This window comes from Elgaria multicarinata, chromosome 11 (assembly GCF_023053635.1).
Source record: "Elgaria multicarinata webbii isolate HBS135686 ecotype San Diego chromosome 11, rElgMul1.1.pri, whole genome shotgun sequence".
NCBI lineage: Eukaryota > Metazoa > Chordata > Lepidosauria > Squamata > Anguidae > Elgaria > Elgaria multicarinata.
Window position 1 is genome coordinate 21,557,951 of NC_086181.1, and position 16,016 is coordinate 21,573,966.

At 41.9% G+C, this 16,016-nt stretch overlaps 1 pseudogene; it reads right to left on the bottom strand.

Moving 5' to 3' along the window:
* Nucleotides 1-6,344: 6,344 nt before the first annotated feature.
* LOC134405378 (olfactory receptor 5V1-like) lies at nt 6,345-7,260 on the bottom strand (annotated as a pseudogene).
* Between the last annotated feature and the right edge of the window lie 8,756 nt (nt 7,261-16,016).

Below are 16,016 nucleotides of genomic sequence, written 5' to 3' on the forward strand. Positions count from 1 at the left end.
TCCTCTGAACCCCCTCTAGCTTGTCTGCATCCTTCTTGAAATGTGGTGCCCAGAACTGGACACAATACTCAAGATGAGGTCTAACCAGGGCCAAATAGAGGAGAACCAGTACTTCACGGAATCTAGAAGCTATGCTATTAATGCACCAGATGCTCCACCCTATGAGGAGATTTAACATCCAGCTGCTTTGGCAACCATTTTGAGGCCAGGGCAATTTCCTATGAGACCTGCTGTGGGCCGGAAATCCAGTATCTGATTGGCAGGTAGAAGATCTGAGGAGAAGGGGAAGATTTGTACCTACCTTTGTTCTCCCCTCCAGTAACTCTTGGAACCAGGATTGCCTCTGGACATTCAGAAACATTTTGCAGCTATCCCATCTTGGTAAGAGTGAGTCAGTATTGGTGAGACAACACAGAAGGCTTACAGTAGGGATGGGGGTCAGCAGCACAACTTGACCTCAGCAAGGTTTTCTAAATTCCATCTCAAAGCTTGACATGACTCATTTCTGTTGTCAGACTATGAGCTTTGTTTTGGTTTTCTCCCTTTTCACATGAAAATATTTTGTGGGCACTCTTCCACATGTACACATCAATTGCATGCATTTTCTCTTGTTGAATGCAGTGTGTTTTTGCATATTTTTCAAAAGTATTCCCCCACACACACACACACAAATGTACACATTTTGAACATGTTTTCATTGTGTGAATCCCATCAGAATCTTGGAAATGTATGGACTTCAACCACAGATTGCATTCAGGTCTGCATTTGATTCCAGAAACGTGCAAACTGGGTAAATTCTAGGTGGAAAAAAAAGTATGGAAACCTGTTTCTCATGCATCCCTAGCTTACAAATGAGATGATGTGAATGAAATTATGTGAATGAGAAATAGTAATTGCAGAGTTAAAGCCTCCTCTAGAAGCACCCCAGTAATGGAAGGAGTCTGCATGAGGAAGCTGCCCTCACCTCATGAAGGACCCTTAACAACCCAATTGTCTGTTTGTTGTGTTTTAAATGCATTGAAAGGCATCTTGAAAACTTGGATTATTCATTGGGGCATGCATATTTCAGATTAATAATAAATGATTAGTCTTCGCGTGGGGGGGGGGCATTCCTATTGATAACAATGGCTGACATCCATCCAAAGTAAAACAAACAATCAAATAAATAAACAAAAGGGGACAGCTTTAGAGGATGCATTTTCCTCAGGAATTCAGCAGGAGAGAGAAAAAGTTATATTCTCCCATGAACTGTTTTCTGCTCCAGTAATGATCAATCCCTCTACCCAGCTTTTGCCTACTTGCATTAAAAATAATACCTGCATGTTAATATTGGGAAAATAACAAGTTAAATTCAAAGAAGCATTAACAACATGTCTAAGTTGGCCCTATGACAGATCTGAAAAAGAGATTTCACAAAGTCATGGAATATGAGTCAATCCATGGCTACTAGTTATATTGCCTATATATAGGTATGGGACCTCCAGGTTCAGCAGCAGAATTCCTCCAAGTTCCAGTGGCTGGGAGGCAACTGTGAAGTCTTGCCTTCACCTGTGCCACCCACATGTTACCTGACAAGGCTATCCATGCCACTGGCACTCTGGACCTACTTTAGACACACACACACACCTGTGCTGATGACAAGCGTGAGGATTTAGGTTTATGGCTGCTGCTCCTGTCTCGCCTTTACTCTTTTAGGTGTAGTGTGGTGTAGTGGCTAGAGTGTTGGACTGGGAGTTGGGAGATCTGGGTTCTAGTCCCCACTCGGCCATGGAAACCCTCTGGGTGACTTTGGGCCAGTTACAGACTCTCAGCCCAACTTACCTCACAGGGTTGTTGTTGTGAGGATAAAATGGAGAGGAGGAGGATTATGTACACCACCTTGGGTTCCTTGGAAGAAAAATGTGGGATATCAATGCATAAATAAATAATGTGATTGGGCATGATTGGGCTAGATAGAAGAACTGATCTGATCTTGAGGGGATCTTGCATTTTTATGTTCCAGGTTCATGACCACAGCAAATACTCCATCATCTCACTACTTGTGTACTGGTTGTACTTTTCAAGAGAAGGTTTACAACTCCTGCTAACTCATATCCCTCAGAGTTCATTTTGGGGTTAACGCAAAGAAACTTAAGCATCTAAGGAGCCTGGAGATTAGCTGGCTGGTCTTTTAGTCTCTGGCTCATTCTGTATGGGCAACTTGGAAACAATAACAAAAATACAGAAACTGAAAGTGCAGTCCTGACATTAGGAACCTCAACTTAATTAAATAAACCCAATAACTTGTAGGATTAGATAAAGGGAAAACTGCATCACTTGGAGTATAAGGCTATTGTTGGCTGCTAGACATGGTAGCCACAAGGCTATTAATGGATACTAGTGGTATTACTTGGAATATAAGGTCAGCAATGCCAGTTAGTAGTATCTTTTAGAATATAAGGCTAATATAACCTCTGGGATCAGAAGCAGTTCACATTTGAATACCAGCTACTGGGGAACACAAGTTGGAGAGAGCTATAGTCTTCATGACCTGTGTAGGTTCTCATAGACACTTCTTTGGTTTCTCTGGGAAACAGGATGCCAGACTAGCTTACATACATTGCTCTGTCCATGGTGCTACATAATTTGCTTTGTGTACATGAGGTGAACAAATATTTTGAAAAGGAACGCTGAACTAAATTTGGGTAGATATTCACCAGTGGCTATTTCATCCATTAAAATGTAGAGGTTTACCAATAAGCAAGTAGACTTCACAAATGAAAGTGGAAACTGGCATGGATTTCACAGGTGCAAATGTTTATAAATGGCATTTCAATTTTTTAAAGTAAAATCTCTGAACAATAAATGGTGCATGGTGAATCATATAAACTGGTTGAAATCATTGTGGTACTTTTCAATGGTTTCAATTACTTTAATGCGTTTCTTGTGTGTGGTGTGTCTAATTGAAAACCCAATAAGAAACTTGGGGTGATGGGATGGGGTGGTTTTGATAATTGATTTTGACATCTGTGGCTAACCTACAATATTAGGAATTGCACAGCACTCTCCCTTCCTGTTGTTTTCCTCCAAAAGCAAAGTTTGGGAGAGGGAATTCCAATTTGTCATTCACTTCCACGCTCATTGTGGTTGTCTTCCTGCTCAGACTCATAGAAGTCAGCCACAGTGTGAAAGGACTGCTGGGCTGAGTGAGTAAGCTTCTACACCTGAGTCAGGCAGGCTGTTTTTCAATTAAACTATTATTCCTAATGGCTGGCTGTGCTTCCAGTGCAGGGTGTGTGTGTCCTTGTCATCCTCGTCATCCTCCTCCTCCAAGCCATACATAGTCTCCTATGGGGAAGCTGTTGTTGCCTTGCCTCGACTCACTCCAGTGCCCGACCGACAGTTGGGCAGGTGTGCCGCCTCCTCCTCCTCCCCTTCCTCCTCCTCCTCCTCCTCCTCCTCCTCTTCCTCCTCCTCCTCCTCCTCCTCCTGCAAGTCTCCTGCCCTCTCTCAGGATGGGCAAGCTGTGTGCTGCTGTTGTGGCATTTTATTAATATATATTTACTTAATTATTATGGTTTGATTTGATTTATTACATTTATATATAGCCCCATAGCCAAAGCTCTCTGGGCAGTTTACAAAAGTTAAAAACAGTGAACATTAAAAAGTATACAAAATTTAAAACCATCAAAAACATAAACCATCAAAAACATAAACAGTATAAAAAACAATGGTATCCATTTAAAAACAACAGACAAACAAACTTAGCATTGTTAAATGCTGTTTAATCCCTGGAGATTTAACAGTCTTGACCTGGCACTGAAAAGATAACAATTATTGTGCTAAGCACTTCCTGCTGCTTTGTTTACCTCTCCTTTGCCATACAGATCAAGGCATGAGAGATGCCTGAGTTCAGACATTTGAGTTTGGAATTAAAAAATCACTGCATGCAGGGATCTGCTCCACAGTTGGAATGCCTAAAGCCCTCTATAAAAGCTGTCATGGTGCCAATTTTCATGTATTTATCTTTAAAATTTAGGGAGTTGTGAGCATTTCTGTTAATTCCCATTGATGATAATGTACCAGTTACTTGAAAATAGAGCAGTTTTTCATTGAACTATCAGGCAGAGCAAAGAGAGGGACCCACTCCAGAAATTGGGGTAGAGAGATGACTTTACAGAGCTCTGGCTTGAATTTTGTGGCAGAGAAGACCCATTTTGTGCACCCCTAGTATGTACTTCAACTACAGTTTGCATTCAGGTCTGTATTTGGTTCCAGGAAGTAACAGCTGGATAAATTCTGGTACAGAGAGCGAGAGAGAGGCAGGATCTACACTACTGCTTTATAATGGTTTATAACAGCAGTTACAAATTCTGGAGAGAGAGAGAGAGAGAGAGAGAGAGAGAGAGAGAGAGAGAGAGAGTTTCTGATGCATTCTGAGCTTACAAATGATGTCATCTCATTCTTGAACTTCCATAAAATTATGTGAATGAGAGAGGAGAATTGCACAAGAAAAGCCTCATCTAGGAGAAGTCCAGCAATGGAAGGAGAGACTCATGGATAGGCTGCATGAGGAAGCCACCTTCATTTTATGAAGGACACTCAACAAATATTGCCTGTTGTATTGGATTTTAAATATATTGCAAGCAACTCTGATTACTTGTTGGTGCATACATATTTCAGAATAATAAGAAATGGTCCATCTTAGCATGGGGAGGAAATCCACAATGACATCAATGACTGATGTCCTTCAAAAGTAAAACATGCAAACAAATAAGGGGGCAGGAAACAGTTTTCCTTGATGGATTTTCCTCATTACTGCAGCAGGGTAAAAAAGAGTGAAATCCCCTTTCCACATTTGCTTCAACTCCAATAATGGTCAATCCCTCCACCCAGCTGATGCTCCTTGCATTAACAAGGGGGAAAAAATAACTGCATGTTAAATTCAAAGATGCATTAACAACATAACTTGGCCCCAAAACGGAACAAAATAGGGATGCAACAAATTCAATGAAGGCAAGTCAATCTGTGGGTAGTAGTCACAATGTGTTTATGTAGCTGAGAGACCTCCAGGTTCAGCAGCAGAATGCCTCCAACTGTCGAATGCAGGTTATGGGGAGGACAACCCTGAAGGGCTATTACCTTCATGTGCTGGTTGTGAGCTTCCCAGATAGTTGGGCACAATGAGAAACGGAATGATGGACTAGATGGACTTATTGATCTGATCCAGAGGTGATCTTGCATTTTAATGTTCCAGGTTCATGGAACGTAAAACACTCCATAAGCACACTGTTTGTCTATTTGTTGTGTTTTTCTTTTGAAGTTATTCATGAGAAGTGTTATAGCCCTTGCTCATACCCCCATCAAAAATGTTTCTCTAATTCATTTTGGGGTTAACAAGGAGATCTTTAAGCACCTGTGGAGACTGGAGATTAGCTGGGTGGCCTTCCAGTCTTTGGAATATTCTGTATGGGAAACTTAAAAACAATAACCAAAGGGGGAGAAAGTGCAGCCATGATAATGGGAGTCTCAACCTAATTGACCTCTGTCACTGGTAGGATTAGATAAAGGGAAAATGGTATAGCTTGGAATATAAGACTACTGATGGCTGCTAGTGATACCACTTGGAATATAAGGCTAGCAATGACTATATGTAATCTGTAGGATCAGAAGTGGCTTAAGTTGAATAGCAGCCACTGGGGAACACATGTTGGAAAGAGCTATTGCCTCATGACCTATGTGCCAGTTCTCACAGACACCTGTTTGGTTTCTCTGGGAAATAGGATGCCAGACAACATAGGCCATTGGTTTGATCCAGCAAAGCTCTCCTTATGGATCTACACTAATGCTTTAAAGCATTTCATAACAGTTTTGACAACTGTATATGACATGTGTTGTGGGCCTCAACAGTTGTCAAAACTGTTATAAAGCACTGTCTTGCTTACATACATTGCTCTGTCCATGGTGCTACATAATTTGCTTTGTGTTCATTAGGTGAAATGGACAGCTAAACTACATTTCGGTAGATTATATATTCAGCAGCAAGCATTTGATTCATCCTCAGGTATAGGTTTACCAATAAGCAACTTGCACACTGGCATAGATTACCAAAATGCAAATGATAATAAACAGCATTTCAATATTTTACAGTACATTCTTTGAAAAATAAATGGTGCATAGTGAATCATAAAACCAAGGTGGAATCCATGAGGTACTTTTCAATGGCTTCAATTACTTTAATGCATTTTAACTCAATGTCTGAATATGTAATTCAACAGTTTCAAATAAAATTGAAAACATTACAGTTTAGAAATATATGAAATAAACCTTATGGCAGAGAAATAGATGCATGTTTCTCACTGCATTCACCTCCTTTGGATCATGGTTTTCCAGGCATTCTTCACATCTTTGTTGCGTAAAGTATATATGATGGGATTTAAGAGTGGGGTCAAGACACTATATATCACTGGAATAAGCCTGGAATGATTTGAGGAATGGCTGCTGTTTGAACTCAAGTAGGTGAAGATGGAGCTACCATAGTACAAAAGGACCACTGTGAGGTGAGAAGAGCAGGTGGAGAAAGCCTTTTGTCTCCCTTCTGAAGAGCGTATCTTTAAGACAGTAGAAATTATGAAAATATATGATAAAAGGATGCAAACTAATGGGGTCCAAGCTATGAAAAGGCCAATGGATAATAGGAGAATTTGGTTTAGGGACGTGTCTCCACATGATAGCTTCAGCAAGGGAGGGATATCACAGTAGAAAGCATCTAGGTGGTTGTTCCCACAGAAAGGCAAATGTGGTATGCACTACTGAGTTGAGGAAACCACCAGCCCAGCAGGCCGTGGCCAGTTGGAGGCAAATTTCTTTGCCAATTATCAGCGTGTAGTGCAGAGGGTTGCATATGGCAACATAGCGGTCAAAAGCCATCACTGCCAGAAGGAGGCACTCAGTTCCTACGAAGGAGAAGAAAAAATATACCTGAAGTACACAGCCCATGTAGGAAATATTGCATCTCTTTGAGAGAAGGTGAGCTAACATCTGTGGGATGGTGGTGGTAGTGTAGCAGATATCAAGGAAGGAGAGATTCCCAAGGAAGAAATACATGGGTGTTCTGAGCTTCTGGTTCACTAATGTCATCATGACAATGAAGGTATTCCACAGCACAGTGAACAAATAAGTGATGAAGAACCCACTGAAGAGCAAAAGACGCACCTCTTGCAGATTTTTAAAGCCAAGAATAATGAACTCGCTCAAGTCAGATTGATTTTGTGCCTCCATGTCTGGACAAAAAGGGGAAAAAAACATTGTTTTGTGCAGGGAGTGGTCTAATGACTGGCAATGAAAGTAAATAGGATGACACTAGAGTTAAAGACCAGATAAAGTACACAAGATGACAGTAACTCCTTTCTAAGAATATCCTTTGGTAATGAACTAATTCAAAGATATTTCCTGCAGAATCAATATATATCTAACGTTTTGAACTTCCGATATATACTCCCCTCTACCAGAGGTCTTCCATGGAGGAAGAGAATCATAGCATAAGCAGCTCCTATAACACTAGAATTAATATAGAGGATTATCTAGAAGGATGTAAAACTCACATATATTCTCAAGTGAGAAGGAAACAAAACCAGAATGAAGTGGTAGATCAGAAGTGGGCAACTTAAGGGTTTCTGGAGGCTAATTTCAACTCCTAGAACATCCCAGAAGCCATACCCATGCTGTCATATGGGCACCTGTGTGTATGCACCCAAAATAAGCCTCCACCACCACTACCACCACCACCTCCTTCTCTTCCTCTTCCTCCTCCTCCGCACTCACACACTACCCACAAATCTCTGTGACTTGAGCCATGATCATTTGGAGGAAAGGGGTGTTAAAGACTCTTGCTCCTTTCAACAATCATGATTCAGGTTGCTGGGATTGGTGGGGGAGGCGTTAAACCCACCCACCCCCAATCCCAACATTATGGATTGTGATCACTCTAGGACAAAGAGCCTTTAACCAGCCTGTCCTCCCAGCAATCATGATCTGCTCTCACCAGCCATGAAACAACTAGTTGCCAACCTGGTGGGAATAGATTCTACTGGGAACTGAGGTGCACAGAGATGAATCCTCTTTATTCAGCTCTTCAGAACAGCTCTTCAGAAAGAAAATAGCTTCAAATAGGAAACTGTCCTTTCTAAAAGAAGACATATTGCAACCCTAGTTGCCTTGCGTGCAAATAATTATTTTAAAAGAAACATGAAACTACTAGTCATTTGTTGCTTGCCTTTATATGCATGGGTGGGGGGATAAACTATTATGCCAAAAAAACCTGACAGATATCATATCCAAACAGGCAAGTAAGGGAGAAAACAAAGTTTGCCAGTCACCAATATTTAAAGGTATGTCTCTTTGCATGGTACATGTTTTGTGTTGCCGTGAGTTGTATTACAAGATATATTTTTTCTTTGATTCAACTTACACAGATCTGACTTACCTTGGTTACCTTGGTCCAAAGTTGTTTGTAGTGTAGACTTGCAGTTCAAGTACTGGTAAAATCTTCAATAAAGCACCATCTCTAGACAACTACATGTGCACAGAGAGTTGCAAGCACATCTCTATGAACTGGTTCCTAGAGTTGCCACCACATTTTGAGATCAGCTTAGGAGTGCTTAATGTGGAATACTCTGGGGAATTCAGAGAGAAACGAAGTAAGTTTCAAATAACAGCCATGACATTTCTCAAGAGTGCTCTCTCCTCACAAAAGTAGCCAAGGCTACAATCAGCATTATACCAGGTCATTAGTACAGCTGTCCTGTGAGTACTGTGTGCCTCTCATCCTGTCCTAGCAGGAATTAGGAATGTTATGAGGAGAATTGCCAGCCAGTGAGCAACGTTGACTTAACTTACACCCAATGCAATGTTTCAAAGCAGGACTAGTTCCCAGAGACCAAGCATCAAATACATCCCTCCCTCCCAGTCAAGATCCACAGGACCCAAGGCAAGCCAAATTAGTATGGCAGCTGAAGCAGAAGATCCCATAAACACTTTTTAACATTAAAATACAATAACACATTACATATCTATACATCGATAGCACACAAAACCAGCTGCTTTTGGTAGCCACTTCACTTTGTCTTATGCTAGGACTAGTGCTATTTCAAAGCAAATGTGGATTGAAAAGATACCCACAACAAATAAAAGAGATTTGGTGATGGTAGCAAGCTATCACTTATCCAGTTCCCATGTCAATTCCTGAACAATAATGAGTACCCCGAGATGCCCGTGTTTGCTGATTTCACATCTTCTCTTTCAGCAGCAGTTCTACCAAAAGTCACAGATGCAATAACTGATGGTGTTAAAGCCATTTGTAATTTCGCCTAATTTAAGATGATGTACAACAAACATTATTATCCATATTATCAATCTGAAAATGCTGCATGTTTTCCACTTAAAACTATTCCACAAACCATACAGAAAAAAAATCTGCTTTTGTTAGCTGTGTGGTGACGTTTGACCCAGAAAGATTTGTTATTTGCAGTGTAGTAATTATTGTTTTTATAGGCTTAGTTACATAAGGGACCTTGGGGATTTTCTGCCCATGAGAACTTCTTCCTGTTTTCCAAACAAAGAGCCGAAAATATAGTGATAATTGGTGAAAATGAATAGGCACACTTTAAAGCAGTCATCAAATATGGTAGGGTGGGGATCTGGTGACTAATGTGGATGATAGGTCTGTCATGGGAGTCTGAGAGGGGATGGAGTCCAGTGGAGTTTCCCCAACTTGGCCTTCTAGACTTCAGTCCATGGACCAAGGCACTATTTTACCTAAAAATAGCAGCTTGTTCTTTTATGTAAAGGCTTTATGCAAATGCAAATGGTGGCCATAAAACAACCGTCTATGCAGGAGCTATATTAAAGTGACCAAATTTAAAAGAGGGCAGGGCACCTGCAGCTCTAACTGTTGTGATGAAAAGGACCTTTCACCAGGTTCTCAATATATACGAATGACACCTGCAGAAATTCCCTTTTCAGTACCACTGTTAAAGATACAGGTGACCTGTCCTCCTTTTCATATGGTCAGCCTAATTTATGTAAGATTACAGGCCTAAACAGTACATTTACCTATTTGGTAAATAGCTGCTATACCACCACTATTTGCATACAACGTTGTTTAAATAAAACAAGCATACATTTTTATGCAAAATAGTGGCTTGCTGAGGGATTGGACTGCTGAGCACCATTCACTGGGTGCCTGTGCACCGCCTGCACAGTGTACCTGCCAGTCTTGGCTAAACGGTGGGAGTCTAGTGAGCAGTGTATGGAGCAGGATCGGAAGGGTTCACCCATGATGAATGAATGATCTCATATATTAATCTGAAGATTAAATTCAGGACGTTAAAATCAGATTTAGCTCTGGTAAAAGCTACCAACATGTTGCTGCTATATAATTATCCTGGGGGAGGGGGAAGTCCCATAGTGGAATAACTGATTCCACAAAGGAGGCGTGTTTAAATGTTTCCACCCTAATGTGATGCTTCTTGTTTCCTCCTTCATGTTATCTCGGTATTCTTCCCAGGACTTTGGCTATTTGTACACATCGACTGCAGATTGTGTAAAAGTCCATGTTCAGTTGGAAGTGCAAACTGGATAAAACGTGATCAGAAATTAACGGAAATGATTTTTTTTATTCATCCCTAGTGAATGCAAGTGTGCTCTTTGCACCAGAGTTTTCTGGGGCATTGTGGGAAGGGCACTGTGCTGTGAGTGTTTGGTTCTAGGGGTGGGTGAACTCACCCCACCGTGGAGTATTCATGCCTTTATCCTTTTGTGAATAAGGCTCCCATTGGTGCACGGAGGGGGAGTGAGCAATATACAGAGGCTCTAGAAATTGCACAATTCCCCTGTTGCATCAGTGATAGCCACCATTGATGCAGGAAGGGGAAGTGCTTGATTTCAGCGTATAGGTGGGCAGCTGCTGGGTGCTCACCGGGGCCTTGTAAATGCTTGGGGTGTGTGTGTCTGTACTCATTCCAGTAGTGCCTGACTGGGTCCGAGGGGGAAATAGAGGTGTCGTGTTTCTCAAAAATGTCCTGCCTTCTTGGGAGACAATAATGAGGCCTGCTAAGTAATCCACAAAGCTTTATTTAAGCAATAAACATCTCTTCCTGCCTGAAGAGAGTTTAATCTTTTGGAACTTTCCCCTAGGTAAAAACTATGCAAACTAAGCGAGAAAATTGTCCATTCAAGAATGGAAAGCCTTTCAGAGAGACTAGTTCTGAGGCGGCTTCTGATGCGATGTGGGCTGGGCTGACTTTCTCTGACCTTCCTTTCTCTCTGCCCATTTTAGCCTGGGGCACACTCTAGGATCAGCTAACCTGTCTGTGCTCTCTCCTTTGGAAGAATGTTGGCTTCCCAATGTCTGTGTATTGTTTGCCTTTGATGAGATAAGCTCTGGAGGGAGTTCAGCACCAGCTGGTGAAGAGCTTGTGAGAGCTTTCTCCCTCACTGGTACAGGTTGGCCTGTGTCTGGTGCTGACTCCTCTACGTCAGAGTCTGCTTCTGGTTGATACCTGAAACACCTTCTTCCAAATTAGGGGGAGCAGGGCTAGACATGACAACTGGGGGCGCAAAACTACCAGACACATTAGGACACTTGCAGCATCCCTAGTAATGAAAGTGTGGTATAGTGGCTAGAGTGTTGGATTGGGAGTTGGGAGGTCTGGGTTCTAGTCCCCACTTGGCCATGGAAGATCACTGGGTGTCCTTGGGCCAGTCACAGATTCTCAGCCCCACCTACCTCACAGAGTTGTCAATGTGAGGATAAATGGAGAGTAGGAAGATTATGTATGCCACATTGGATTCCTTGGAGGAAAAAGGGTGGGATATAAATATAATACATAAATAAATAAATGATGTTTCCTGATGGTGGGATCCTATCATTGGCAATCAGGAGATAATATGCAGCTGAGCCTTCTTTCTCTCCTTAATGCAATCAGGAAAATGGCAGAGAAAGTAGTAAGAAAACAATTGAGGGCCGTAAGTAGAATCATAGAAGGTGTCATCTGTATCCTTCTTCTCTGCTGGTAAATGTTGGGTAGGGCAATGGTCCTATTAAAACTTCACCTGGAAGCACCTGTTCAATGTATCTCTATACATTCTTCTGATCAAATCAAGGCAGCAAAAGCACACCTGAAATTGAGGCCAGATATCAAAAATCTATTATCTTCGTGAGGCGACCACCAAATGTTGGGAATGTTTACATGCCTGTTCAAGCTCTGGATTTTTAAATGCTTTTCTGAACATTGGGGAGAGTTCACAGAGAACTGATTGGTGTACTAGCCACTGATGTCACAACAGCTCTCAAGTCTTCACCAAGAGCCTTTCCCGTATTACTCTTATGAGGGGCAATTTAGGATCATATAAAAGGTAACATTTCTCCCAACATAGTCAGTTACCTCCCCTTCCTATTATCTATCATCCAATACAGTGGCTCAAGGGGAACAGGTGAGCAGGCACATTCATATGCTCACACACATCTGGAACATTTATAGCTTCTTATCAGTTCTTTCATTTCCTTTGGATATGCAATTATGAGGATGATGTGTGAACAAAGAGAAAGCAGTAAACCAGGTTGGGGTTGGAAAGCCCAACACCAGGAATTTCTTTATTAACAAAAAAAGGCAACTTGACCACTGTCTCAAGCACTATTTCTTTGTGTCCTAATTCACCAAAATGGAATGAAGAGACAAGTCTGTTTCTAGATTATGTAACGTCATACTGTATTTGGGGTGGGGTGGGGGACACACAAGCTTAAATATTCCTATATCCTATACTAGCCTTCTCCCTGCCATCTAAGTTTTGGAAAACTTGGGATATTGAAGACCATTCATTTATGTTAGCTTCTGCCTACAATCTGAAGTGCTAGTCTCTGAAATCTGGCATATCACCTTTTCTGCTCTTTATGTGAATTAAGTTAGAGCCATGCTGCTGCTGAGATCTATCAATAACACTGGATGAATACATGGAAATTCATAGACATATATGCAAATGATTTGCATACAAAAGCCTTTTATCATTTGAGTAAAAGCCAATTCATACATTTTGAAAGATGTTTTGATTAGTAAGGCTGAATTACCTTTGAAAGCATATGGGGTTTTCTTGCCTTATATACACCACATCAACATTTAAGACATGATCCAACCTGCTTTGGACTCTGGATCCAAAACAATATTCAGAAATTGAATTATTCAAATTTCACATTTTCCCATTGATTTGCATTGCAAAACAGAAATGGCCATAACCTTTTTAATTTTTATGATAAATATATGAAATTTGAAAATCTGCTAGTGCCTATGTAGATGATTGAACCTGATAAATTTCAGATAGAATGGTCCAACGAAGTTTGTGCTAGCCACAGGTAACAATTGCTTTTTCAAGAAAATCTGTAAAAGCCAAAAGCTATTAATTTTGTGTGTGTGCTTTCACATAAGTACATGGAATTTGGGAACATGGAAGCCACTACAGAAATGACTGAACCTGCCAAATTTCACAGACTTAGGTCCAGTGGCTTTTCTGCTAGCTATTCAAAAAAAAAATCCTTTCCTCAAAAACAAAAACTAAAGGTAAAAAATAAAAAAATAAAAGACTATCAAGCCACACAGGAGATTTAAGGTCCTAATCAGAGGATGCATAAGATGACAAATAAGTGGTCACTACCCCTAATTTCTGGTGTAAGTTTTTTTGATGGGTCAAATAATTCTCTCTTCCTAGTACCTTCCTTCTGTCTTTCCTCAATCTGCTACTATTATTCAGCTTCACTGGATGTTCTGAGGATCTCATTAAGGGGGGGAAGTTTAAACCTCCTTTTTGCTGAAATACACTTTACCAGGCCTTTCCCTAAATTAAATAACCCAAACATTGAAGCCTTTCCTTATAGACGAGTTGTTCCAGCCCCCTGAGTTTGGGCACACTTTTTTTTCCATTTGTAAATAAGAAGGATGAGGTGAAGGAAACGTTCTAAATAATGCATATATCCTAGCCTGCTATTATTATTCTTATAGTCATTTGATGTACACAAGTGAAAACAACTGTATTGTCCATAGTGCACAATATAAGAATATAAAAGGAGCAATCCTGGATGGTCCATCTAGTCCATATTCTGTTCTAACAGTGGGAAACCATCTGTGGACCATGAATTAACAAGCAGAACATGCGTGCAACAGCACCCTCCCACCCATGCTCCCCAGCAATTGGTGTATATAGGTTTACTGCCTCTGCTACCAGAGGTAGCACATAGCCATCAGGACTATTTGCCACAGAAAACCTTCTCCTCCAGGACATATATTGTGCTTGGTATGTACTGCTTTGGCCACAAATGGTTGGGTTGTGCACAATAATGTATATTAGGGATGTGCTCCGCTCCGATTAGGAGCGTAGAAGCAGTAGCGGATTGGCCTGCTCCGCCTTACCCAGAGGCGGAGTAGGAGCGGACCGTGGACCCCCTAGAAGCAAGGCGAAGAGAAGCGACCATTTTTCGGAGCTCCGAGTTCAGGCGGAGCGCTCCGGTCGCCATCTTGAAAACATTTCGCCATAGGATTGCATTGCGGCAAATAATCGCGCATAACTACGTTGTTTTTGAAGCTATCGCTCTGGAAATTCTTGTGCTCAGAGAGTCGTGGATGGGGGTCATTTTGAGACCACTCTCACCTCTCTGCGTTGTCTGTGTCGCGTGCTATATTTTTTTGAAAATCGGGTCAACCGCGCGGCTCAAACTGCGTTTCGGCTTTTCGCCCATAGGATTGCATTGAGGGAAAGAATCGGGGATAACTGGGGGGGGGGTTAAGCTATCGTTCTGAAAATTCTTGTGCACAGAGAGTCGTGGATGGGGGTCATTTTGAGACTACTCTCAACTTTCTGCGTGCTGTGGTTCACGTGCAATGTTTTTGTGAAAATCGGGTCAACCGCGCGGCTCAAACTGCGTTTCGGCTTTTCGCCCATAGGATTGCATTGAGGGAAAGAATCGGGGATAACTGGGGGGGGGTTAAGCTATCGTTCTGAAAATTCTTGTGCACAGAGAGTCGTGGATGGGGGTCATTTTGAGACCACTCTCAACTTTCTGCATCGTACGGGTCGCGGGCTAGAAGTTTTTAAAAAATCGGCGGGAAAAATACCTTTTTCAAAGGGCTGAGGGGCAGAGTCAGCTCCCGGTCATGATGATCCCAAAGTTGGAGGAGGGCATAGGCAAAACAGGTAACTTGGGATTCTGGGAAACTTCTCTTTCTTCATCTGAACGGGCTTTTCCCCGTGTTTTTTAACACAGTAGCCCCACCAAATGCACAAACACAACCTGAAATCATATACTAAGCCAAGAATAAGAGATAGAAACACAGCACTGCTCCCCACCCTAACCTTGGGGAACAACTGAATCGATGTGGTGCAAGGGGATGAGCTCCCCTAGGGCATCTCATCGTGGACGTGCCCCCACTCTCTCCTGCACTGGAAGGCCATAGAGCCTTCCAAAGAGAGTAAAACGGTGGAGCAATGCCTCTCATGAGTTGAAGTGAATGGTCACTTTTCAGTGGTGGAGCAATGCCTGTTCTGAGTCGAAGTGAGCGTTTTACTTCTTCTCGGAGCTGTGGCTGTCAGTGTCTTGAACTGGCAGCTACTTCCCCCTCCCCCGGGCACGTCCCCCTATTGCTGGTAAAAGACAGATATAGCCTTTTAAAAAAAGTTCTTCTTGTTGTTTATTGAGCAACACTGCTGCTTTTAATTCCACCCCTCCTTTGTTTATTGATTGATTTATTCCATTTTCTATGCATTACTGGCTTATCCTTGGCTCACTTCCTTATGCCCCCAGAAATGCCAGCTGCATGCCTGCCTGCCTTCCCTCCCTCCTCCCCTGCCCACCTCGCAGGGATGGTGTGTGTGGGGTGCCCGATTTTCAAAAATTCGCCAAAAATCAGGGGATGATGGGATTGCTTTGAAACTTGGCATGCGTGTGTATATCCCCATGAGGTGTCATGGTGCCAAACATGAGGTTTCTAACT